The 25,128-nt window shown below is 48.6% G+C and overlaps 1 long non-coding RNA gene across 1 annotated transcript; it reads left to right on the forward strand.

Moving 5' to 3' along the window:
* Positions 1–20,399: 20,399 nt before the first annotated feature.
* On the forward strand, positions 20,400–23,005 carry LOC147582204 (uncharacterized). The gene is made up of 3 exons (XR_015248669.1): positions 20,400–21,124; positions 21,843–22,112; positions 22,454–23,005. It is a non-coding gene; the product is annotated as an uncharacterized LOC147582204 (long non-coding RNA).
* Positions 23,006–25,128: the final 2,123 nt, after the last annotated feature.

Here is a 25,128-nt window from a genome sequence, read left to right on the forward strand (position 1 = left end):
AGCTACTATTTTACACTGTCGTCGCTGTTACATTCAAGGGCAGTGGCGGCAGCCAGGGAAAGGAGATCCCAGCATGAGGAGAAACATACCCGATTTGACTTTCAAATGTTCAACCACAGTGAACGCGAAGGAGGTATGCGATTATTCTGACTCTTCGTAGTGTCCTACTTTGTATCACACCAAACCTCCTGGATTCCAGAGTCCTTTCTCTGTTAGAAACCAAGCCTTGGAGCATTTTTGCTTCAGGTAACACACCCTCCGTCATGGTGCCCTTAGACGTGCACCCTGATGCTTCTGGAGGCTCACCTGGCAGATCCCAAGTGCAGCGAGAGGAGGCCGAGAGGGGGTTGCAGAGAAGTAGGCAGAGACACCCGCCAAGGGTCACAAGGACAAAGCCCGAGTGAGTGCTTAGGGTTTCTCCCAAGCAATTTTCATTTTCCTGGGTGCACATCACCTTGGACTTTCCACTTCTGATCTCGGTGCTGCGTTATGCCTGTTGACTGACAATGCCAGGTGCCCCTGCTTAGGGTGACATTAATAGAAGGTCTCTCTAGTCCTGTACTCATGGCGATCTCTCTGCTTCGGGGCCTCTGTTGATCACAAGGCCCTTTTCTCTTCAAACAGCAAGTCCAGGCCTGTATGCAGGCTGGCTTCAACGAGGGGCCGGCACTGTGTAATTGTAATTTTTTCCTTTGGTATGCATGAGTGTTCCTATGGGAACATAATTTAGCTGGACATATTAAATCATGTCATCAGCAGTCACAAGCCAAATGAATTATTGATCAATGGCTGTGAAATCAAAGTGCATCTGCAGAATTACATTTGGAAGCAGGGATTCATTTGCAGTCAACTTTGTGCTGGAAGGTCTCCATCTGACTGAGTGCTGCCTGGAACTATCTTCTCAGGGCTTTGCTTCTTATACTCCTCAGTATCTGTTTTATGTCTCTGAAAGGGCCTTGCAAACCCTCCAGTAATTGCAAATGTTGTAGTGAGTATCACTGCAGGTGATCGTCTTGTATCAATGAGCAGAGACGCACAAGCGAATTTTCTGTGCATCACTTAAAACTACCACCTCCACTCCTGCCCAAAATGACACCACCACGCCTGCCACCAATATTCCTCAGCATCCATTTAGCGACATTTAGCGCCTTCGTTATTCTTCACCGACACCCTCACTATCCTTCCTTGCTTGGGTTGTTCTTCCCATGTGTATCCACCTGGCTTGGTCCTTGTTTCCTATGCCTCCTGTGATTTAATCATCACCATCCTCTAAGGAAGCACCATTGCCCTCCCCCAAGGAAACAGAGAGGAGTAGGAACTCTCCTTGAACGGCACAGCTAGTGAGGGGGAGAGGCAAATTGGAACCCAGGCTGGTTGCATCCGGAACGGATGAGCTCCTCCTGTTCTGTGCCCAGGAGAGGCACAGGGAAGAAGAGGTATGTTGCCAGTGACTGAGGAGTCTGCCTTGCTTGTTTATAAACACACAGCGGAGTGTCGGGCAGGGCAAGGTCCCGTCATCACACAACGCCTCCTTCCCCCTCCAGGGGGTGCTCCGCAGACTCGCGTGGAGATCCCTTGGATATTCTTAAAGGACGCATTCTGACCCCGTTGGAAGGGGGAAGCCAGAGACTCTGCCTTTCGAACAAATGCCCAGGTAGTGCCGACGCCGCCGGCCCATGAGCAGCATCGGATGGCGAGGTCCTCGGCGCTAGCTCAGGATGAAGGCGGGTTAGTGAGGCGGCTGGCGTCTCAGTCAGGTCCCAGCAGGAAAGAGACGGCGCGTTCGAGGGCTGTCAATGAGACGAATGAGGAGGCTGTTGACAGAGTGGCGGGCAGGCAAAGGAAACAGACCAGGGAGTGGAGACCAGGAAGTAGCCATGGCCGGAAGCCTTCCCTGGGTCCGAGGGGTATGAGAAGGGAGCTCCAGCTACGAGAGAGGGCCCTATTCCCACCCCAGACTCTGCACCCCGAGAAGGCCAGCCGCCAGACCTGTTTCCTCTCCCCACCGCTCTTCTCATCCGGCCGGGGGTGCGTGTGGGTGTGTGATGGGTGGTGCGGGGGTGTCCGACCCCAAGCTCTAGCTCTCTGTGTGGGATCTGGGAGCACTTCACATGTCTTGTTTTATACCCTTGGGTCCTAGCTGCACAAGAAAGGCCCCGGCATCATCTTACTGCAAATGAAACTCACACGTGTCCATAGATTGACTTGTTAACAACTCGGGTAAAACTGGTTGGGGAGAGGTAGCTGCACATTCTCACGGAAATGAGCTCTGGCTCCTGGTTTTATAGTAATTCTCACCTTTACTGCAACCATAACCAAGTCTCATGACAAATCCTGGGTGTTTACTCTTCCCAAGGGCCTTGTGCACAAGGGATACTCGAACGTGTTTGATGATTATCATGCAATCCCGTGTTTGGCAACAGCACAGGCTGTTGGCATGTGATTAGAGGTTATAGCTGAGGCCAGAGGTCCTTCATCCTCCAGCAGAAGCGGCGTTAATTTAAAGCTCCTGGAGTTTGGGAAGATGCACAGGAAGTAGCAGGTGGCACGGGATCCCACATAGGCAGCTCCACCAGCCGAACACACACAGGCCACGTAAGGGCTGGCAGACGTCACTGTCAAAATACATCATCGTGACCACTGCAACAGTGAGCTGACAATGTATATGTTAATAAGACCGACGTCCAGGGTTCAGGGCACAAAATTTGGTAGGTTTTATGTAAAAGGATCAAGCCATACGTAATTTCTGCCATCTCCCCGGGCATTGTTGGAAGCCACCTGACTCGGGTCCTCCTGACACGTCTGAGTGGACTTTGCTTAAAGCAGGTTTTAGCTCCAAGAAGCACGAATGTCCAGTCTGTGAGCTGTTCCACAAGTAGCTGTACACGTTCCCCAGCACAACACCCTGCAGTTCTGGTTGTGGAAAGCCTCATCTGACATAAACGTGGCTGTGCTGAGTACTACCTTTGAAGAATAGGACCCAAGCTGCATCTGGGCGGCTAGTGGGATTATAACAATGATCGTAGTATTTAAGACTAGGGGTGCCTGGGTGGCTCAGTTGGTTCAACGTCTGACTCTTGACTTCGACTCAAGTCATGATCTCACAGTTCGTGAGTTTGAGCCCCACGTTGGGCTCCATGCTGACAGTGTGGAGCCTGCTTGGGATTCACTCTCCTTCTCTCTCTCTGCCCCTCCGCCGCTCTCTCTCAAAATCAACATTAAAAAAAAATAATATCTGGGGCTCCTGGGTGGCTCAGTCGGCTAAGCGTCCAACTTTGGGTCAGGTCATGGTCTCACGGTTTGTGGGTTCGAGCCCCACGTCGGGTTCTGTGCCGATGGCTCGGAGCCTGGAGCCTACCTGGGATTCTGTGTCTCCCTCTCTCTCTGTTCCTCTCCCACTCAGGCTCTGTCTCTCTCTCTCTCTCTCACTCTCTGTCAAAAATAAATAATCATAAAATTTAAAAATTTTTTTATGTTTATTTACTTATTTTTGAGAAAGGGGAGGGAGCACAGGCAGAGGAGGAACAGATAGGGGACACAGAATCCAAAGCAGGCTCCAAGCTCTGAGCTGTCAGTGCAGAGCCCAACTCGGGCCTTGAACCCATGAACCGTGAGATCATGACTTGAGCCGAAGTCAGACGCTTACCCGACTGAGCCACGCAGAAGCCCCAAAATTAAAGAAAAAAAATTTTTTAAGTAATATCTAGCATTAGTTGTGTGCTCACTGCATGTAGGCTTTCTTTTCAACACTTAGTGTGTGTTATTTCACTCCACCTTCCAACAGGCACAGGGCGCAGGTGCAGGTAGGAAACTGAGGCACTGAGCTGGGGGAGGATAGCATGCCAGGGTAAGTAGTTGAAACAGGGGAGAGAGCAGAGACAGAGCCTCGCTGTGTCTGTTTTAACTTCTGCTCCAGATTTCTATGGATGAGCTTTCTGCTGACGAGTGGAAACAAATGACATTATTCTGGCAACGAGAATTTCCCAGGTGTCACACACGGTTCGGTCTCAGTCTGTGCACCTGGTTGTAAGCCTTCTGAAACTCCGTGCAGTGGCCTAGACTACACAGTGATACAATACAAATGAGCCACATTCACAATAGCCCAAAATTGCTCTGCGTAGTAAAGCATGACTTTAATAAGCTTTAAGTGCTGTACTTGCATGATTTACGATGGACATTTTCTAATAGCGCCATTTCTATAGCTAATTCCCTTGCAAAATTTTTAAAGCCCAATTTTCATCAGAGGAATGATTTTCCTTTTTTGCAAATGGCCTCTGAATGAGAAGAGGCTTTTGTATCAATTATTTGGCACCGGAGGTATAATATTGATCTGCAAAATGATTTTTAGAACGGGATAAGGCAGAAAGACAGAGGAAAAGAAAAGATTTTAAGTGACTTGCACAGAGGGACCGCGAAAGAGGGTATCTTGGCCACAGCAAGAAAAGAGCCTCCCGTTGTTACTCTAGGCAATCACATCTCACACTGTTTCCACTGCCCATTTATTCAATTTTAACACTAAGGGGCATGTATCTTACCTATTGAGATGAGGCCTGTGATAGTGGAAGTGAATAGGGAGATGTTGCTTCAAAAAAGCAACATCGTTTGAACCGCCGTAGACCGTGTGTATTTTATCAGGACATTTAACAAAGCCGAAGGGAAAAGCCGACGTCTCGTACAAGAGGCAGAGGCCTCCCCCAGCGTGGCTGGGACGTGACTGAGTAACAAGAGGGGTGGGAGAGCCACCAAAGAGAATGAACGCCCTCCCAGACTCCCTGGGCAGCAAGAGAGAACTTCTCCAACCTTCCAAAAGCACATTGGTGCGCTCTCCACGCTAATATCAATGCGGTAGAATCCCCGAAATCGAATTCCAAACAGTTGGACTAAAGAGAAGATACCAACAGTCATGAGAACCCACAATGGTGATTTCCAGGATGCTTTTGGCCTTTCAGGTGACTTCTTTTCCCCAGTTCTGCCCCATACCATGCATATTACATACACTACCTGAAAAAAATGCATTGATTTTGAGGTCAGCCACCAAGAAATCAATTCCCACTAGACAAGACACAGACAAATGCGTGTTACAGAGTGGGAGCAGCGGGAACTTGAAGAGGGTCTCGACCTGGCCCTTCCCCCTCCCCCGCCAGCCTTGGAATCTTCTACCTCCCACTGACACCCCCTGGGCTCGTTTCCAGTCTTTAAAATAATTGTGTCAAACGTCTGCTCCACTGGCCTCAGGCCCCGTCTATCTACCACAGGTTGTATCCGATGAGTTCATGACACAAACGCGTTCTGCATATGGTAAACCCACCTAAAAAACCTGTCTCCCAGATAGGCTACATGTCAGAGCCCCTCGTGGTTCACCAGGGTCACTCCACTAGGCCAAGAGGATGGGTAGCCGTGCATCTTGCATGTGAGAAGGACACGGATTTTTAGGGGCCTGAGCGTGGACAGTTACAGGTTGAAGCGTGTCCGCAAAACTCATCAGTGATGGAAATGTGGGCCGAAGGACCAATACTGTGAAAAAGGCAGAGATGAACACAGAGTGGGGCAGGAGACAAAGCCTGGCACACAGACAGCGGCTGGTGCTCAGAGAGAGGCCCAAGCTCTACAGCTGGCCCGGGACGGGCCAGGTGACCCTACACATGGATGGTGACGTGTGATGCCTGCCCGGTGTCACCCTAGCCTGGCTTGGGGCTGGAACAGTATCCAAGAAGACCACTCAAAGACAGACCCTTGATCCCTAGTCGTAATAGTCCATTGGCAAAGCTCCTTTGGTTTCCTATCAGAAAGCAGGCCCATGGGGATGGACGGGGGAAGGCTGCAGAGTGCCCAAAAATGACAGCACAGAAGCATCCTCACCAAATCCTCAGAAGGGCCCATGATCCACACACTGCTCTTGTCATGACTCTCACATAAGATTTTCTGTGCCTGGCATATTGTTGCTTCCAACAGACTTCTCACTAAATGGGTGAGTTTATCCAGATTTATCGTTTCGACCACATATATCTCACATCAGGTCTGAATTGGTTTGTCTAAGGCCATGGGGCCTCACGGGGTGGAATCTCCCCCAATTCATACCTGAGAATGGATGCGGGTGCCAGGCAGAATGGGCCAGGCCTGAGCAGGAAGAAGACCCACTGCACGGTCAGGCACAGTGATGAGGGGCCAGGACCCCCTGCGGGCCCTGAGAGGCAGTCCAGCCAGGTGCGTACAGCACAGATCCCAGATCCCAGGCATATGGTGGGTGGCCAGTGAGGTAACCATCTCAGTGGGTGATGGACCCTAAGAAGGGAGGTCTTCAGAGCATCTAGCAGCAGGTAGCAAGATGCTGGCAACCACAGCAGGGGGTTAGGCCACATGCCAATGTCAGGGGCAGCTGACAAAGATAGGATGGCACTGGAAGAACAGAGATCTTACAGATTACAAGGAAGGACTCAAAGACAGGAATCCAAAAAAAAAAAAAAAAAAAAAGCCAAGAAAGCCAAGGACCCCCATACAGGGCTCAGGAACAAGGAGAATTCCAGATAGGCCCCTGGAGGCTGAACTCCAGATCATAGGACTCCAGAATACAGAACTCAGGTACCCCTGCCCATAGTCAGGCTGGCCACGGAGACAGAAACACATGGGACTGGGCCGGCGGGTGGCGGGTCGATGGGAGTGGCTCCCAGGAGTGAAAAGTAAGGGATTTCTTGCAAATATACCCAGACCTGACAGGTAAAACCCACAGCTTCAGGGTTAATTTTTAAAATAAATAAATAAATAACACAAAGCTGTGGTGGTTTTAAAAAATCAGATAATGAAGAAAACACAAAGAAGAAACTTAACCTATGTTTCTTTCCTTAAAAGAAATCTATCATTAACACCCTGATATGTAAACCTCCATATTATTCCTACATATATGCACACAGATATTTGTGGGGTTTAACGAACATACACATATAAAATCTGTCCCAAAGAGGTACTTACACTAACAGACTATTTGATCAGCAGCTTTATTTTTTATGTAATGATATGTGATGCATATTTCCCATGTCAATAAGTACAAATCAATATCATCATTTTAAGTGACTGGTTTAGTATTTATTTTACATTCCTACCAAAGTGTGGTTTACAAACCCCCCATTGCTAGACATGAATGTTCTCCACCTTTTACCTGTATGGTGCTGCAGTGAATATCTTTGCATGTTACTCTTTAACCTAAGTTCCTAAAAGTGAAATCATCACATCCAAGCCCGTCTGAGGTTGTTACCAATTGCCAAGCTGAGCTGGGTGCAGCAGCTCTCACCTCATGAATATTCACGTGAGACGTCCCCTATCCCAACAGCTCTGAGACTTCAAGGGCATCTATCACCAGAAAGTTCACTGGTTTAGACCATCCATAAGGTCTAAGAGGTGACTAGAGGCCACTAGTCACCTCTGACCCCCCGATCCCCCTGGAAAATCCCCATAAGACAGATTTACAAACCATCAGAGCACAGACCTCAGGAAACATGCCGGTAATATCTTGAGAAAGTGTACGTGTATTTACTCATAGAGTTAACAATTCCTTTCTGAGTCTCAGTTCCATATTAAAATCTTTTCTTGTTAGTCACACTTCATTTGAACTGTTTCTCACAATTCATATCGATGAACCACTAAAAAATGCTAAAAACATACAAAAATGCTTGATAAGAAACATTGATGTGGCCTTCAACATTTCACTGAATTTAGGCAAAATGAACCGTCCCAGCCTTGTGCAAACATAGGCGCTGAATCACGGCTATAAGAGAAGCCGTGTGGCCACGTTGTATTTAGATTAGCACCACTGCACGCATCACACGCAGACATGACCCATAGTCAAGGGCAGTATCACCCAGCACATCAACACAATTATTGGGGGACAGCCTTCTCCTTACAGCAATATCTAACCGATTTGGATTTTAGAGAAGAGAAGACGGCACTTGAGGAAAAACAAACACAACAGATTCACTTAGACTTTCCAAAAGGATATGTCATCAAGTCCCAAAGACTGTGTGTTCCCGATAAGGATGTTTTTATACAAAGGAAATGTTGGGTGAGAACTGGGAGAGAGGGAGAGACGAGTGCAGACCAGGAAGTCCTGGAGCTCCCCCATAGTTCCGGTGGCACCCCTTCTACAGCAAGCTTTCACAAACCCACTGGGGGGATAACTGAGATAAGCCTAGCTCGTAACACTTTCAGGACAAAGAATTCAACCAGGATCTCTCAGTCAGTGACATCGCAGGTTAAGTGTGCTGGGGGGAGAGGGTTCTTTGATTAAATAACTAAGGAAAGACCTCATTCAATATCTCCCTCTGTCGTGAATATTCACAATGCACGTTACCATTTTTAAAGCCCATAAGAAGTCCTTTGGTTTAAAAAACCATCTTTAACTGTGTTTACCCCATAATTCTTCAAAAATCCCTTTTCTTTTCTGAATGAACATCTATCACAGTCCCATAGAATACCAATGCCTCACGAGCCATACGCGTATCTAAATCATACATCTGAGCCCACGGGGCGCAAAGCAACCCGCTGTAACTACAGATGCAACAGCAAACTGGCTCTCCGTTAAAAAAAGAAAGATGAGACAAGACAAGAAAAGCCTGATTTGCAATGTCTGCCAATTTCCATGGTGTAACTGCACCCACTGTGGCTGATTTGAAGAAAGGCTGTGTTTAACCATTACGGGAGACTTCAAGGAGTTGGTCTAGGCTATTTCTTGAAAGTTCAAGGTATTTCTGCCTTCTAAACAGCAAGCCAAACTATGAAACATGATCGTAAGGTAAACAAAAAGCATCTGTCAACCATTACACAGTGAACGCAGTTCTTGTGGAAAAAAAAAAACAAAAAAAAACAAAACAAAAAACAAGATCAGATTAAATCTTTGTGAAATGGCAAAGGAATTAATTTTCCCCTGAAAACACCCTGTGCTGGTCTGGTGGACGTCTCTACAGAAAGAGGCAAGAGAACCAGAAGCAAGGCAACAAAAATAACCCAAAAGATTAGAAGTGTATCCATGTGAAAATAGTTTGGAAATACAAAGAGTGACAAATGAGCCAACGGAGGCCAAAAAGGCAGTAAGCAGTAAAAAAAAAAAAAAAAAAAATTAAACTAGCATTGTTGATCATTTCTGTATGCTGGACGGAGATCAACTTCAACAAAAGTGACTCAAATCTAGCTGTGGGGTTTTGTTTTGTTTTGTTTTGTTTTGTTTTGTTTTGTTTTGTTTTGTTAGGGATGAGTATACAAGGGAAAGAAGGGCATTTCAGACAGAACCGAGGAAAATCTCAGAGGTATGAAAGAACCTGGTTCATAGTGATTTACAGAAAACATCTCTTTCTATTAAATTGCTGACGTAACAGACTTGAGCTCACAGCCTCGGGGTGGCCACCACCATTCACTTGAATGATTAACAAAGATGATGCCAGCACCCCTCCAGATGGCGGAAACCACACCACAAAAACTGACAGCGTTGAGCATCCATCCAAAGAGCTCCCAAGTTCGGGAATGCTTCTCGGGAAGGACAGCCTGCAGGAGGGGCACGGAGAGGAAACGGTTGATGACTCTTGGCCAGTGTGAACAGAGAGGTATCAGATAGTTTCCAGAAAGAGAGATGCTACAGTTCTGCCCCAAATTCAGGCCGTCCCCTTGTTTAGCTCTGAGGCAGGAGCTCAGCACCACGGGGCAGCCTGCCATCCCCGCCCTTCCTCCCCCTCCCTTCACCTGCAGCACAGATAGGGCGACATCGAACAGATGGAAACCAACCTTTCCACTGACAAGGCGCATATCTGAAAGCAAGCGTGCCTTGGATGTTCCCAAAAAGACCTACTGGTGAGGACCGTCAACATCTTGTCAACTTGCCAGGCCTGGGAAACTTCTACTCGTGGTGTGAGAAATTTAAAAATTAACACTCCTTCTTCCAGCCCTCGCTTGCCAGTTTCAAACTTTGGGGTCCTGTACTCAGAGAAACTGAACTTCTAAAAATACATTGCGTAGCGATGCCCCCCCCCAACAGATATGAAATCGTGATGCAGTTTGGGAGCAATCAAACAGTATGGCCTTCCTATTAAAAGGACAAAAATATTCTGGACCCGTGAAATTTTTAATCAGGAATGGGAGATCTGACTTATCAGACCTGCCCAATGAGATTCTCACATTGACATGGTTTCACGGGTCACGCAGCACTCAGCTTCACGGAGCCTCCAGAGACACGGCCACTTACTACACAAGATGTTCATGCACCACAATTAGAATTAAATGAGCATATGGCAGAAGAAATCTGCTTGCAGGGGGAAAAAAATGAAAAGTAATATCACAGGGAAAATGGCGCAAATTAGGGAGAGCCATTAGAGGGGCTGTGGACAGAGCGATGCCACCTGAGGATCAGGAGCCGGGAGCCACAGAAAGGTGGGCAAGCCGGGGAAGGAAGCCACACATAGGAAGTTCAGATCACGCTTGGCATCTGCCTGCGACGTGAAACCCAACTGTCCTGTCCCTGCCGCTGTCCGTGACTCTTGCAACGTTTTAGCCAACAAGGCTCCTTGCTTGGAAGAATTAATTCTTTTAAGTAGGATTGAAAGATAACTCGCAGTTTAAGTTTTCACTGAACTTACGTTTCAGAGAAGCTTTCCGTGAATGCTTCCCCATCGTGACTCCCAAGTGGCTCAAAGATGCTCCCTATAAGCAGACAGGATGGTCATCTCATGGGCCCTCATGCATTAAATGGCTAATGGCTTCACAAGAGATGCTTCTTATTCCTTGAGTCACCTTGTAGCCATCAAACCAGCCAGAAAACTCTCTGATCTCCGTTGCTCGTAAACTTTGGCCCCAGCTGGACACTCCGCTGGCCTGTGACATCTGCATGCAGGCATTCTGGCTCTCGCTGAGGAGACCTAGTCACTACATCTGAGTCTCCGGGGGTCCAGTTTTCTTGCGCAAAGAAAGCCTGTTTGTTTGTGCCGATTGCCATTCAAGCCCTTGACTGTGACCTCACAGACCACGTCACCACCACAAGTGGGGTGGAACTCAACACACACCCGGTGTCCTTCCCTGAAAAATACTCATGGGAACTACTCTCCAATTAACCATGTGTCCCCAACATCTTGCAGCCCCCTCTCACTTTGAATCTTTGCTGGCCTGGCGTCACCGATAAAATGTGGCTGTAGCATGGCTGCGTGACTTCTGAGGCTGGCGTGCCAATTTCTGCCTCGGTCTCTTGAAAGGCTCATGATGGAGAAAGCCATGTTCAAGGAAGCCCCAACTAGCGTGTGGAGAAGCAGCCTGGAGAGAAAGTGCCAGGCACCCGCAGCGGTTTCAGCCATCGAGCTGGGTGCCAGACGTGAGCGAAGAAGCCGTCTGCAGCCCCACCTGGTCAGGCTTCCAGATAAACTCCAGTTCGGGTCATCATCTGACTGTAAGACCCTGGGGAGAAGTGCCCAGCTGAGCTGTGAGACACAGCCATGTATTGTTGTTGTTTTAAGCCAGTAACTTGTGCAGAGAGATGAGCAGGACTCATGCTCCACTCACATTTCAAGTCCAAGATTTGAAACACTACCTAGGATTCCAGAGACAAGCGTATTTGCTCACTGAATAGAGACTGTCCTTCAATGAAGGTGGATGTAGAAGCAGGAGGTAGTGCCATGTCGCAAGGGACGGGGGGTGCGGGGAAAATGTACCGTCATTACCCAAGTGACTAGACAAAACACCCATGACCACAGCTCTCCTCCACCTTCCTAACTTTGCACAAGTTTCCCTTTGCCCAGAATACTTTCCTCTAAATGCCTGCCAGAAAACTCCTTATTCATCATTTAAGTTGCAACGTTCATTGCCCCTCCTCCAAGAAGCCTTTCTGGCCCTTTCAGATTGCCTATACTCTCCGAGCTCCATTAGACGGCCACTTCAGCTCCCATCCAGCGGAGCCCCCAAGGGCATGGCGGTCTCTGGATTAGGTAGCTGGGCTGCTATAACAAAGCACCAAAGACTCGGGGCTTACATAACAGATATGTCTTCTCTCACAGTTCTGGAGACAGGAAGTCGGAGACCCAGCTCTCTGCAGAGCCATGAGGGAGACTCTGATCCAGCCTCTCTGCTTGGCTTGTGGATGGCTGCGTTCTCCGCGTGTCTTCCCTCTCTGTGAGCCTCTGTCCCAATTTTCTCTTCTTGGGAGGACACCAGTCAGATTGCACTAGGGGCCCACCTTAATGACCTCCCTTTAACCTGATTACTTTTTAAGGCCCTATATCCAAATATGGCCACATTCTGAGAGGCTGGGCATTAAGATTTCAACAGAAGAATTTTTCTGAAAGGAGGGGACACAGTTCTACCCCTAACAGTATCTGATTATTCCTGTGTTTCCAGCTCTCAGCAAGTAGCTCTAGAAAGGGAAAGAAAAGTGAGGGAAGGACACAGAGAGAAAGTTGGGGAAGAAGGGTGGGGATAGGTATGGTGACGTAGTACAGAAACCACCCCTCAGGGTGTCCTGTGACTTCGAAAAGGTGAACCCTAGTGTTCCCCAAATCTGGGGGAACAGGAGAAACGAGATAATAAACAGCATCAAGAAGGCCAGTGGACAAGTGGCGGGTAAAAATAGGCAGGCCGGGTATGAAAAATGTTCAAAGACTAAATCATGAGTAGGAGAAGAAGAGAGAAGAGATGCTAAGAAAAGAAAGAAGTTTGTAGTAACACTTACTACAAGGATCACTTAAACTGCTGGCAGAGGAATAGACAAATTCTAATGCTCCTGGTATGATTACCAGACAAGAAAGCAGAAGAAATGGGCGACAAGAAATAGAAAGCAAATGAGCGAAGGAGCATTTGATTCAACATAACCAAATTTTTTTTTTTTAATTTTTTTTTTCAACGTTTATTTATTTTTGGGACAGAGAGAGACAGAGCATGAACGGGGAAGGGGCAGAGAGAGAGGGAGACACAGAATCGGAAACAGGCTCCAGGCTCTGAGCCATCAGCCCAGAGCCTGACGCAGGGCTCGAACTCACGGACCGCGAGATCGTGACCTGGCTGAAGCTGGACGCTTAACCGACTGCGCCACCCAGGCGCCCCCATAACCAAATTTTCTACCAGCACCAAAATGGAAACATATCTGTGCAAACACGAACAATTACATGCACGTGTCATCCCAGCCCAAGTGCATGGGGATACATGTAGGCTCACTGCATGTAATCGGAAATAATGTCGAGAAATAGTCTTAAATCACTTTCCCTAAGTATCCATAAAGAACTCAAACATTTAAAAATGTGATGAACCAGACAGCAAAAACAACAACAACAAACCAGCTTCACCTCTGGCTTTGACTCTATCCGAGAAGATAAATCATTTGAGCCATCACTACGTAAGTAGAAGGTATTTTATAAACATAGCACCAAATAAATGTCTTGATGTCTAAATTTTCCTTCCAAATTGTTAAAAAAAAAAAAAAACGTGTTAGGAAAACATTCCTACACGAAGATATAGTTTATACACTTCTGCAAAGGGCACCGGAGCAACATAGATGTTAGCAATAGTGACACAGCTGTGTCGAAGCCAGTCCGTAACATGTGGCCCGGCCTCTTTGTAAACAATATATTTCGCAATGAAGTCCTACAGTCCACTTAGGAAAGATCATTCTATACTCAGCAGTAGCACATGCATAAAGCATTTGAAAGTTTTCAGCACCGAAATAGACTCCTCCACTTACCCCAGTGCTGAGGCATCAGGCTCGTGATAGAATGCAGGGTGTGTGTAGAATATTCTGTGTTAAGTGGGGGCCAAAAGTCAAGGGAGGCGAGGAGTGGGGACAAGACAGCGAGCGGGCATAGAAATTCCCGGCTGCTTGTTATGAAAGTGCCGTCTGTTCACCTGCTACGTCCACACCGACCTGCGTGGCCTGTCATTTGCCCCTGTAAACCGGCATTGTCTGAGCAGTGGGCAGCTGGAAGCTTCTGTTCATCTCTTCTTGTCAGGGATGAATCAATCATCTCGGAAGATGTCAGCATCTGCCCAAACCATTTTATATTCGGATAAATGGCAGATGGCGGTGTTTTTATATTTAATCAGTTCCACCAAATGCAGTTTCACCTCTTAGGAAACGAAACCATCTGCAGCTTGTAGGTGCACGGATCTCACTAAACACAGGCTATTGAACCTTTTCTCTGAAAGGTAAAGCCATACGCGCTAACACTGGTTGACACGAAGCACAATGAGCCCAGAAATCCTTTAAAATAAAGCCTCGTGTTTTTAATAAATACTTGCATTTAATAACGCTCAATATTTACGGCTGGCATGCCCTTCACGTGAGGTTTGCGGCAGAGGTCTTTGTTTCCCTACTTAGTGTAGCTTTCAACCGCGTCTGGAAGCCTCTTGTTTTAAACTGCCTGAAAATACTCCCACGACGGGAACAGCCCTTCTCTCTGCCTCTGAATCGTCTTTGCACGCGTTTTATCTTCACGTTGACGTGAGTTCTTTCAGAGTAGGTGAGCTCTGGCTGCCAGAGGAGTCAACTTGATGCACACACTCATGCCCGCTCACGCTCACCCACAGACCCGCTCACGCCCACCGTGCCAGCCACGTTACACGTGCATTTCTGTGTCACCACCAGGGTGGGGTCTGACCAGATGCAAAAACTGGAATGTTTATTTCAAAACGCTGGCAGATGGAACCCCGACTTTTTTTGGCCACAGAAGACAATGAGCAATCTCACCACCCACAGTGGGTTTTACCCTTCATTCCTTCTAGAGTTGGAGGCGAGGGTCAGCCTAACAGGGGTCCAGAGAGCGAGCTCTGTTCCATGGTAAGTGGGTCATGGCTGGGGCACCATGTCCCCAGGGTGACGAGACTGCAGGTATAGAGGGTCCCACCAGGAGCCCTGGAGAGCATGTGTAAGTATTTTAATCTTTGGCTCCAACCTCTCAAAGTCCAAATTCCTCATGCAAAGACACCCTCAGCCTCCTCTAGGGTCACCTCCTCCATAGGTCCCCTCTTCTCTCTGTTCCTGGCAACTGAATGTCAGAACTACTTATTTACCACCAGCCACCCCTACATCCCACGTTCTGTTCTAGCTCGTCTCTGTACCTACCTAGTTCAACTTCTTATGTTAGCTTAGCGGAGAGCCAGAAGTTCAATAAAAGTCTGCTGAATAAATGAGCGGGCGAATGAATGAACCACAGGCATTCGCTATATTGAAATGCTGTATCTGAAGGCAGTGGGAAATGACGGGGTTTATCCTTTTTCCTCCAAAGCAACAGAAGAGAAACAAAGTTAATAGAAAGAGAAGCATGAGAGAAACACCAAAGGAGGGTTAGGGTTACAGTGGCATTTAGCACCTAGAAGTCAAATAAAATGAAGACCTCTGTGATAGAAGTAGAATACAGTGTAGTTTGAGATTTTTTCTTTTTTTTTTTAGAATGCAATTGTAATGAAGCAGCTTCCCATGACTGATAACCAACTTGGACCTCCAGTAGGTGTCTCAAATGCAACATGGTCACAATACTCTCTTCAGCGGCCCCACCCCCTTCCCCCTTCCCTGTAAGCCAGCCGCCACCTCCCCGTCACATCATCTAGCAGCTTAGCCAGAAACTTAGAAGCCGTGGGTCCAATGAGTGGGAGCTCCAGAACAGCGCTGTCCAGCTGCCCATGTTCCCCGCATGGCTCCACGTCCACTCCTCATGGCCATTGGGCATCGGTGCTAGCCTAAGCGACTGCCACACTTCTGTCCGGTCTCCCCACTTCCTCTCACCTCACTCAGAGCGGGCTCCACCCAGGCATCCAATGTAATCTTTGCAAAGCCTATGGTGGGATCTTGTCACTCCCCAGCTTAGAACCTTATAGCAATTTCCTGACGTATTCATAATAAAGTCCAAATCAGTGGGCCCACCAACCCTTGCGTAATACAGCTCCTCCTGGTCACGTGACTTGTCTTTGTGTGTCGTCTGAAAGTGCCAGCCACACTGGCCTTCTGTCCCTGGTGCGGACCAATCTCATTCCAGCCCCAGGACTTGTGTGCACCTCTCCCCCCCACGTGGCTGCTCTCCTGCTGTCCTCACGCGGCTGCGTCTCCTCCCCATTAATGTCTCAGCTCCAGAGCCATCTCCTCCTCAAACTAGAGCCACCCCCCCTTCACATTTGACATCTTCTCTATACTACTTATCACTGCCTGAAATGACCTCACCTGTTTGACCATGCATCTCACCCCACTAGAAACAGATGGGGTCCCCCATCTTATCCTTGCTAGGTCTCCAATGCCTAGACTTGCAGTAGGCCTTCTAAATACCATCAACAGAGTGACGGGCTCTTCCAACATAAGCATGATTTCAGCTCTCTGCAGATGAATGGCTTAAATAAAAGTATTTAAATCCTTTGGGAGGTTCCCACTTCGGATTCCCCTGGTAGATGTTATTTTTATCTGTCTCATCATCGCCCTTGCGTTAAAAATGGTATCTAATTCAAGACTGTAAGCTAGTTCACCTGATATTTGCCTAACTAGTGTCTCTTTTTCGATTTTCTAGAGGTCATTGGCCTTTAAATGTTGTCCAGTCATTAGACAAACAACTGCTAAGGAACTGAGCTCTACCAGGCACCATGCAAGGCGTATGTGGACAGACTGAGCCCTCAGGCGGCCGAGTGTGGTGAGAAAGACAGGTTCGCCTGAGGAGAAATTGGAAAACCTCCCCAGAAGTAGCATTTGAAGCACATTAAGGGCATCAGGGCATTTCAGAAAGGGGACACAGCACATGGCCGCATGTGGAGACGCGAAATTGTTCAAGCAACAGGTCAACATGCCTGGAACCGAACACTCATGGACATGTGTAACCACATCCTAGTTTCTAAAACGAGTGCCCCCACCTGTCCCCCTGGAAGAATTCTACATTTGGACCCAGTCAGACCGGCCAGAAGGCCTCAACATCACAACTTGTGTTTCCTATCAATAGACCCTTCCACATGCAGTCTGTTTCTGTAGTTCAGAAAATAATCCCTTGTGCCATTCATAGATATTTATAGAGAAATCGAGACATGAAATCTCATTTAGAATACAGTGTCTCTGTTCTTTGAGCATCTGACTCTTGCTTTTGGCTCAGGTCACGATCTCATGGTTCATGAGTTCGAGGTTTGTGTTGGGTCCTGTGCTGACAGCACAGAGTCTGTTTGGGATTCTCTTTCTTACTCTCTCTCTGCCCCTCCCCTGCTGTGTGCATTCACTTCCTCTCTCTCTCTCTCTCTCTCAAAATAAATAAATAAACTTAAAAAAAAAAAGAAAAGAAAAGGTAAGATAATGCCTATCTTGAGGGGGAAAACTTCATCGCCCTGAGAAACTGATATGCTCTCCAAGGTCACAAAACGTCTCTTTGTCCTGATGCTGAGAACCTCAGGACCAAATGTGATCTCAAATCATGGTCACTCTTATTATTTTATGTCTCAGTGTTCCACCCGTCCACTCACTTCTTTGCTGCCTTAAATTTTAATTTCTCTCTGTTAAATGTATTGAGCCGTTGCTGTTACTGTTTTGGTTTCCTGGTTGCTTAGTCATTTGAGTGTGCGTATGTAGTGTGTGTGTGTGTGTGTGTGTGTGTGTGTGTGTGCGCGCGCGCTCGGGGCAAGTTCTCTTGCTCTGGGTACATTTTAACACAGGGGTAGAGAGGAGTTAAATTTTCTCTGTTTTTTTTTTTTTTAATTTTTTTTAAAGTTTATTTTTTGAGAGAGAGAGAGAGAGAGACAGAGTGTGAGTGGAGGAGGGGCAGAGAGAGAGGGAGACACGGAATCCGAAGCAGGCTCCAGGCTCTGAGCTGTCAGCACAGAGCCCGACACGGGGCTCGAACTCACGAACTGTGAGATCGTGACCTGAGCCAAAGTCAGATGCTTAAGCCACTGAGCCACCCAGGTGTCCCTGCTCTGTTCTGGTGAAGGCAGTGGAAGAGCCCCCTTCCCACAGTGGGAGTCTGTCCTGACTGCTGGGCGGGTGCCCCAGGATTTGCAGGGCGATCTGTTGCACCTACTAATGATAAGAGAAACCAGTCGGCGATTAAACAACTCTTCAGTGGGAGAAATACTGAACAGGCAGATTGATGCAGGCATCAATTGCGATTGCCCGGCATCTCTGCTCCCTACCTTCTTGAGACAACAAATCAGCCACAAAATCCCACCCTCTTGGCCACAGGCACATGAGTAAAGCTGTGACCCCGAACAGACCATCCAGAACCTTCCCTGGAATTTTAGGTGTGGACACTTAGAGAGGATAGCCTTCTTTTCTCTAGAGTCCTAAACTGGGGCTGGTAAGCCCATAGCCACCACCTGCCAAGTTTCTCACTGCCTCAACGAGGCTGGTCTGCAGGCCAAGATAAAGAAGCTTCAGCTCAAATGACTGGAGTTTCTGTCACTTGCAACTGAAAGAATTCCAGCTAGCACAGTGTTACCTTACGGGGGGAGGGGAGGGCCCGGACAGGTGACACAGTGCTCATGGGAGCTAGAAGGAGACCCCAGGGCTCCCAGGGCCCACTAAGGGCCATCCTGCTGGGCCCTGTCCAGATCCTCTGTGGGGACTTGCAGGAGCCCAGGCCCCGAGTCCAGAGCTCACCTCCAGGAAGATGAAGGGTTGAAATGTTCAACGCGTCCTCTCTCGGTCCCCTCCATTCCTGCTCCTGCCCCTTTGGCCCTATAGTCACAGTGGCAGAAAAGACTGCACCCCCAGACTAGACTAGAAATCTCTTAAAAGTGACCAAGACTGAGAACCAGCCATTATTCTCAGCCCTGCTTCTGGTTTAGCACTAACTCATTTCTATTCCTTTCATAAAGAACTGAAGTGCCAAGATCCTGCATTTATTTAAACAGTGCTTTCCAGGGGCACCTGGGTGGCTCAGTTGGTTAAGCGTCCAACTTGCAGTCTCGGCTCAGGTCTCGATCTCATGGTTCGTGAGTTTGAGCCCCACATGGGGCTCTGTGCCGACGGTGCAGAGCCTGCTTGGGATTCTCTTTCTCTCATGTTTGTCTTCGTCCTTCTCTTGCTGAACACTCCCACCTGCTTTGCAAACATCTCAGCCGGGTCTGGCTACTCCTCTCGTGGGGAAGGTGAAAATGGGGGACCGAACAGCAGAGGTCTTTCTCCAGGTCCCCAGAGCTGGACAGGGAAGTGCCCATCTTGATTCACACTTCGGTGAATGGGACTTTGTGGCCACCTCCCGGCTTAAGCACCAATTAACTACTGTGACAGGGGGCGCCTGGGTGGCGCAGTCGGTTAAGCGTCCGACTTCAACCAGGTCACAATCCCACGGTCTGTGAGTTCGAGCCCCGCGTCGGGCTCTGGGCTGATGGCTCAGAGCCTGGAGCCTGTTTCCGATTCTGTGTCTCCCTCTCTCTCTGCCCCTCGCCCGTTCATGCTCTGTCTCTCTGTCCCAAAAATAAATAAACGTTGAAAAAAAAATTAAAAAAAAAATGTTTAACTACTGTGACAGGAATAAGGTACTTCCTGCCCCAAACCTGTTTTCTTCACCCATGAAATGGAGATAATGGCAACGCCTGTTTCACAACGACAGTGAGGATTCGGTGAAATCACGTCTGCACAGCACCTAAGGCGGGTCTGGGTGCATTGCAGGTCCTTGGTTACTATTCATTTCCTCCTCCTTCCTGTGTCAGCTGATTAGGAAAAGGATGTTTCACGTGATACACTAGCCTACCTGCTCCCCAGTAAGTTGTATAGAATCATCATATCTTCTCATACATAAATATACATAAGATGGATGGTGTAATGCCATTAGCATAATGAATATTCTAATTATGGTTCTAACATTAAACCTGGCACCAAACATTAATCCTCAGGGAATACCAATTGCCAAGGGTGTAATTACCAACCTGTGATGGGGAGTACTGCAGGGATTGAACTCGTGAAATCAAGGAGCCATCACGCTTTTGCAAACACAGGAGGAGATCTGTTAGAGCTGAGCTCAGGCATGCACACATACACACACACACACACACACACACACACTGCCCTGTCCTACCGTGCAGTCTCATTTCCTGATAGATGGGGGGAGTGCTATGCATTTCACCAGCGCCACTGACTGGGGACTTCTGCCAGGCCAGATGCTGGTGAGGACATTCCCCCACCTTCCTCTAACGACAGCCCCGGGACGGCTTTCAGTAGCCGATCCCCACTTTGGGCATGGGGATCTGAGGTGAAGAGAAGTTAAATAGTAGTACCTGTACCCAACACAAGAGCTAACACAGTTCGGTGTTTCTTATAGATCCTGTTTCCTGAGCCACTTGCAGGGGTCATAGTCATTGTCATCACCCGGTGCGCACGCGATACTAAGACTCAGCAAAAGTCATACGGGGAAACATGGGTGGAGCCAGGACTTAAGCCCAGGTCATGGCTCCCAGGGGACAGACTGCGAGATGCTCCCCACGTGTCTGGGATCACTCAGATCCACACCAGGAAGCTGTGATTTAAGCCCAGCTCCATCTGATGGCAGCCTAGACCCTACACGTAGTATTTCTGGAGTTCAGCAATCAACTTGACCTAATTCGTTATGGTTTCCTCGAAAAAAAATAATAATACAGAATTAACAGACTGCAAAACCGAACCCCGTGACTGCCTCTGTTATGGCAGAATAAAGTCTGCTCCCCGGCACCGAAGCCTGCCCCCAGCACTGCCAGCGTCCAGATTTTGGTCGATAACTCAGATGGGAACAAAGGTCACGGCTTATGTTTGCGGAAGGCATGAAGACAGGCAGAAGAATGCGCAACTGAACGGAAACTGGCATTGACCCTGAACTCCAGCTGTGCTGGGGCTGTGCGACCCGTGCTGTCCTGTTCAGGTCAGTAGGATAAAACTGAGGGTGCAAAATGTAAGAGAGCCAAACGCAGAGCTCTGCAGGTAGGTTAAAGGAGAGTCGGGACAAGAGAGTCTCCTGGCCCATGGTGCCTCTCGGGGGAAAGTCGGAGAGATTGGTTCACTGCAAACGCAGCAGTTAGGAACACAAATTCGCCTGCCTGTTCCAGAAGCAGCAGATGTCAGACGGCACTGAACCTGGGAGCTCTGGATGGAGGAAATCCAGAAGATGCAAACATCAGGGTCATCCTAGTGACCCTCTGCCAGAAAGCCGATCTCTTTCTTCGCAAAGGACCCGGTGTCAGGGAGCAGGTGAGAGCCAAGACTGCTCCTGGGGGTTGCACGGGCCATAGGGATCTTCCTCTGGGGTCAGCAAAAGAAGTAAATGGATGGGGTTTCCGTGGGATCACGCTGACCCAGGCATGGAAAATGGACGGGAGATAAGCAGAGTCAAAGGCAGAGAGACCAGTTGGGTGATTTGGACAAGAAATCCAAACAAGAGGCCTGAAGATGTGCAATTGATGTCGTGACTGACCAGAACAGCCTTCAGGGAAGACAGACGTGAGGGCAGCTCCCGCATATCAACTTAGAAAGCTGACTAATAATACAAACCTTTGAAAGATCAATCTGAAAACTGATGAATAATTAGAGGAGTCACCTTGTAAGACTTAATATGCCATGCCATGGACCACAATATGTCATACAGAGTATTTGTGCTTTGATTCAACATCTCTCTCTAATTTATGTATCTAACATCGTATTTCCATTCGGAATCATCATATAAGGAAGAGAGTGGAGGTGGGAGACGGGAGGGGGGTGTGTTTGTGTGACTAACACTCAGAATAAGAACAGGGACAGCTGAGCGAGCTCACTTGGAGCAGGACCCGGGTGCCCGACAAGGGGGGCGGGGGGACCACCATCACAGCAGGGTCCTGCCATTTGCAGAGTGCAGCCTGCATCCTGAGCCCCCAGTGTTCAGAGTCAGACGTTAACGGTTAACAGGTGGTAAGGGTGACCCACTGTGCCCCAGGGACGAGGGAACCCATTGGTGAGAGGTCTGGAACCACACACATCCTTCAAGCCTGCATCGTGCCACCTTCCCAGCATCTAAGTCCCCGTGGGCTCAGAACCTGAGATTCTGACGTTTGGAAGGCCGTGCCCAACCGCACCATCTCGGCAGGGACAGCACCCGTGCCTTGTCCTGGCGTCAGAGTTTAAAGCAAGACCAGCTTCTCGACATCCCCACGTGTCCACTGCACCATGCCTCAGCCCACTCCTGGGCTCGGCCATCCAGGGACAGGTAAGGGCCAGAAGCTTAAGCCTTCAGGGGACCCTGCACCTGCTTAGGAAAGAAAGCGGGTGCCTCTCCATCAGCAGGCGGCCACGGCCCATGCTGTGTGGCATCCATGTCCCGCTGCCAGGTAGTAAACTCAGGCAGCATATGAGGCAGTGCATCTGTGAGCCGTGTTGGGCCCCCTTTGGGGCTACAAGTAAGAGGGCTATACAGCCGCAGAAGCCAAAAGCACATTTCACTCTGTACTATGGCCCTGGCTTTCCCCAAGTCCACAGTCCATCCTGCCATTGATTGGCTCACTCATTTATTCATGTCTTCATTCTACATTCTATGCACATTATTGACAGGTGTGATTACTGACCCCACCCCAGCAACAGGAGGGAGCTGGCCATTCAGGCTGAGACACAGCACCTTGCATTCCCATGGGGCTTGGTGCAGGGCTGCAGGCGATCAGAGCCAGTTGGAATTCAGCCAGGACATTTACTGGAGCCATCTGGAAAGAGGGTCCCACTTTCTGCCAAACCCATGAGGACGGAAGGCTGGAGCTGCTTGGGGAATGTGCAGGTGATGGCCGGAGGCAACGCCCCCCCGAAGGGACCAGAGCCAGACCATGCAGAGAGCAAATGGGTCCCACTGGGGTTTCCTGTCATTGCACCTGGAAGAATCCTGACCAACCGATCACCTTCGAGGTCAGTTCCTGGCCTGCCTTTTCCACACAACCTCCAAAGGGTAGAGAGAACACAGCTGCATCACACTTCTGTGGCTTAGAGGACATGCTGCTTTGGGGTTTTTGTTAATGCCTTCTTGAATATAACCTGAGCTCCTCAACCAGGCAAGGGTCTCATTTTATATCCTTCCGTGACTCCCACAGAGCCTGTCCCAACGCGGAATAAAAAACGCTTCATAAGACCTTCTGTGTATTTACGCTGTAGCGTGAATTTAGATGTTCCACCCTCTTTCAATAGACTTTTTCCCAAAGTAACCCATAGCCACCCTCCCCCGCCTTTTAAAGGTTATATTCCTCAAAACGGCCCTAATCCTTTGGCTCGTACATATTTTCTTGAGCACATGCTGTGTGCCGGGCGTTGGTGCTGGGTACAGGGGACCCCGGCATCAATATGACCGGGCTCCTCCCTGGTTGGGGAGGGGAACAGACAAGGAAACATGTGCCCTTGATGTGAGAGAGACCTGGACAGAGGAGGAGGGTGCTGGCTGTAGCCCCAAGGAGGAAGTACCAATTCTGCACTTGGGGTTCACCAGCCACGCGGCCTCCCACACGGCGTTGGAGGATAAGGGTAGGTGTGTGGACAGGTGAATATGTAACGATTTGGTTGTATAAGGGAACGTATGTTGAAATCCATCTGTCATGGCCTCTAAGGAATCACTGTAACATGAAGTCTGAAAACACAAGAAAAACTAAGCACTCCTAAGACGTCATGAATAAACAGGCTTGACCCATGTTCGTAGAATTGGCACCTTCTTCCCAGGGGCCACAAACCCATGGCTCCCTTCACATTTTAATTTGAAAATTTACAAAAGCGGGGGGAAAAAGGTTGGCATTGTATTTTCGAAAGAATGCAGCCCTGTGGTCCCAGAAATGAATCATCTCAGGCCCTGAGGGCAAAGCAATCTTAATATGCTCTCTTCCTCCCCACCGCAAAATCCTAGAGCAGAGTCACTCAACACATCTTTTTGAAAACGCTGTATATACTAAGCAATATGCAGGATGATAATAATACAACAGTGTTCCCAGAAAGTCTGGAGGCAAATCAAATCAGGAACATTTCTTGATCACTTGCTCAGCATTGTGACCAAATTTATCATTTATCAGATGCTGCAAGGCCAGTGATAGTTTCATAATCTAGTTACTGTTCATTATTTTACTGTGTATATTACAATATTTGCCTGCCTAACACCCACAGCCCCAGCTGTGGGGAAGGACCAGGCTGTACTTTCAGGGGCCCCCGTCCACTCTCAAGGCAGATGGCGAGGGTTAGACTGACACGGTGCTCAGGCCTGGGCCGCGGGAGCTGCCTGTCACTCTGGCACAAGCAGGTCAAGGGAGAATGTGACCCAGTATAGGCCAGTCAGAACCAGAGCATCAGTCCCTGGAATACTGGGGGAAAGAAAATAGGAGACTGATGTGTTCTTTCCACTGGTTTATCTGACCTGGGGAGACAAAAGGCTGAATTTGCCTGGATCCGCCGTGCGGACAAAGTGCACCTGAACACCAGAACCACCTGCCGGGGCAGGTCAAGACTCCGTGACTCCATGTAGCTGTTTCTCCAGTTCTGCTCACTTGAGCCAGCGAGTCCGACCCTAAACTTTTCGATTGCATAAATCAATAAATTCCCTTCTTTGGCTTAAGCTATGGAAGAGAATGTCTGCCTTGCGATCAAAGCATCTAAATGAACAACGTGTTGAATTCCCTCCGCTCTGGGGCAATCGATTAGTGCAAGAGCCAGGTATCTTTCTCTGTGTGTATCCTCCACTGGACCCAGCATGCTGCCCCCGGAGGACGCACTCAGCTAACACCCCCTGAGGGAATGGACTGCTCAGATCCTGACGTGGCAAGGAAATTCACACACTGTTCACCAAGCAGCATCCACATGTCTGTTCAAGGTGTTCCAGCGTAGTGGGGACTGAACCCGGAGAGTCCTGGTTGGAGTTGGTCCTCAGCTCTGTGAGTTCTCACAAGCATGAGCGGGCTCTGGGAAACTCGTACGTTCAGATAAAACTCATAGGAGAATGATTAAAGCAGATGGTAATTTACTAATAACCATACTAGCTGCCAGTGACTGAACAGTTACCACGAGACAGAAACTTAGCTACACATTTACACATCTCATCTCTGTTGCTCTATAACACTCAGGAAGGAAAAGAAACCCCTCACCCATCTTCACTTGGGGGGTGGGTCATGACAGCCAAGGGTGGCTTTCTAAGCAGATGCCATCTGCTCATGCAGCTGAAGCCCCAGAGCCGTCACTCGGATGGGTCCCCTTCCAAGGCCCCGCATGTTCCG

The sequence above is a fragment of the Puma concolor genome, chromosome A3, assembly GCF_028749965.1.
Source record: "Puma concolor isolate L17-30 chromosome A3, mPumCon1.1.hap2, whole genome shotgun sequence".
NCBI lineage: Eukaryota > Metazoa > Chordata > Mammalia > Carnivora > Felidae > Puma > Puma concolor.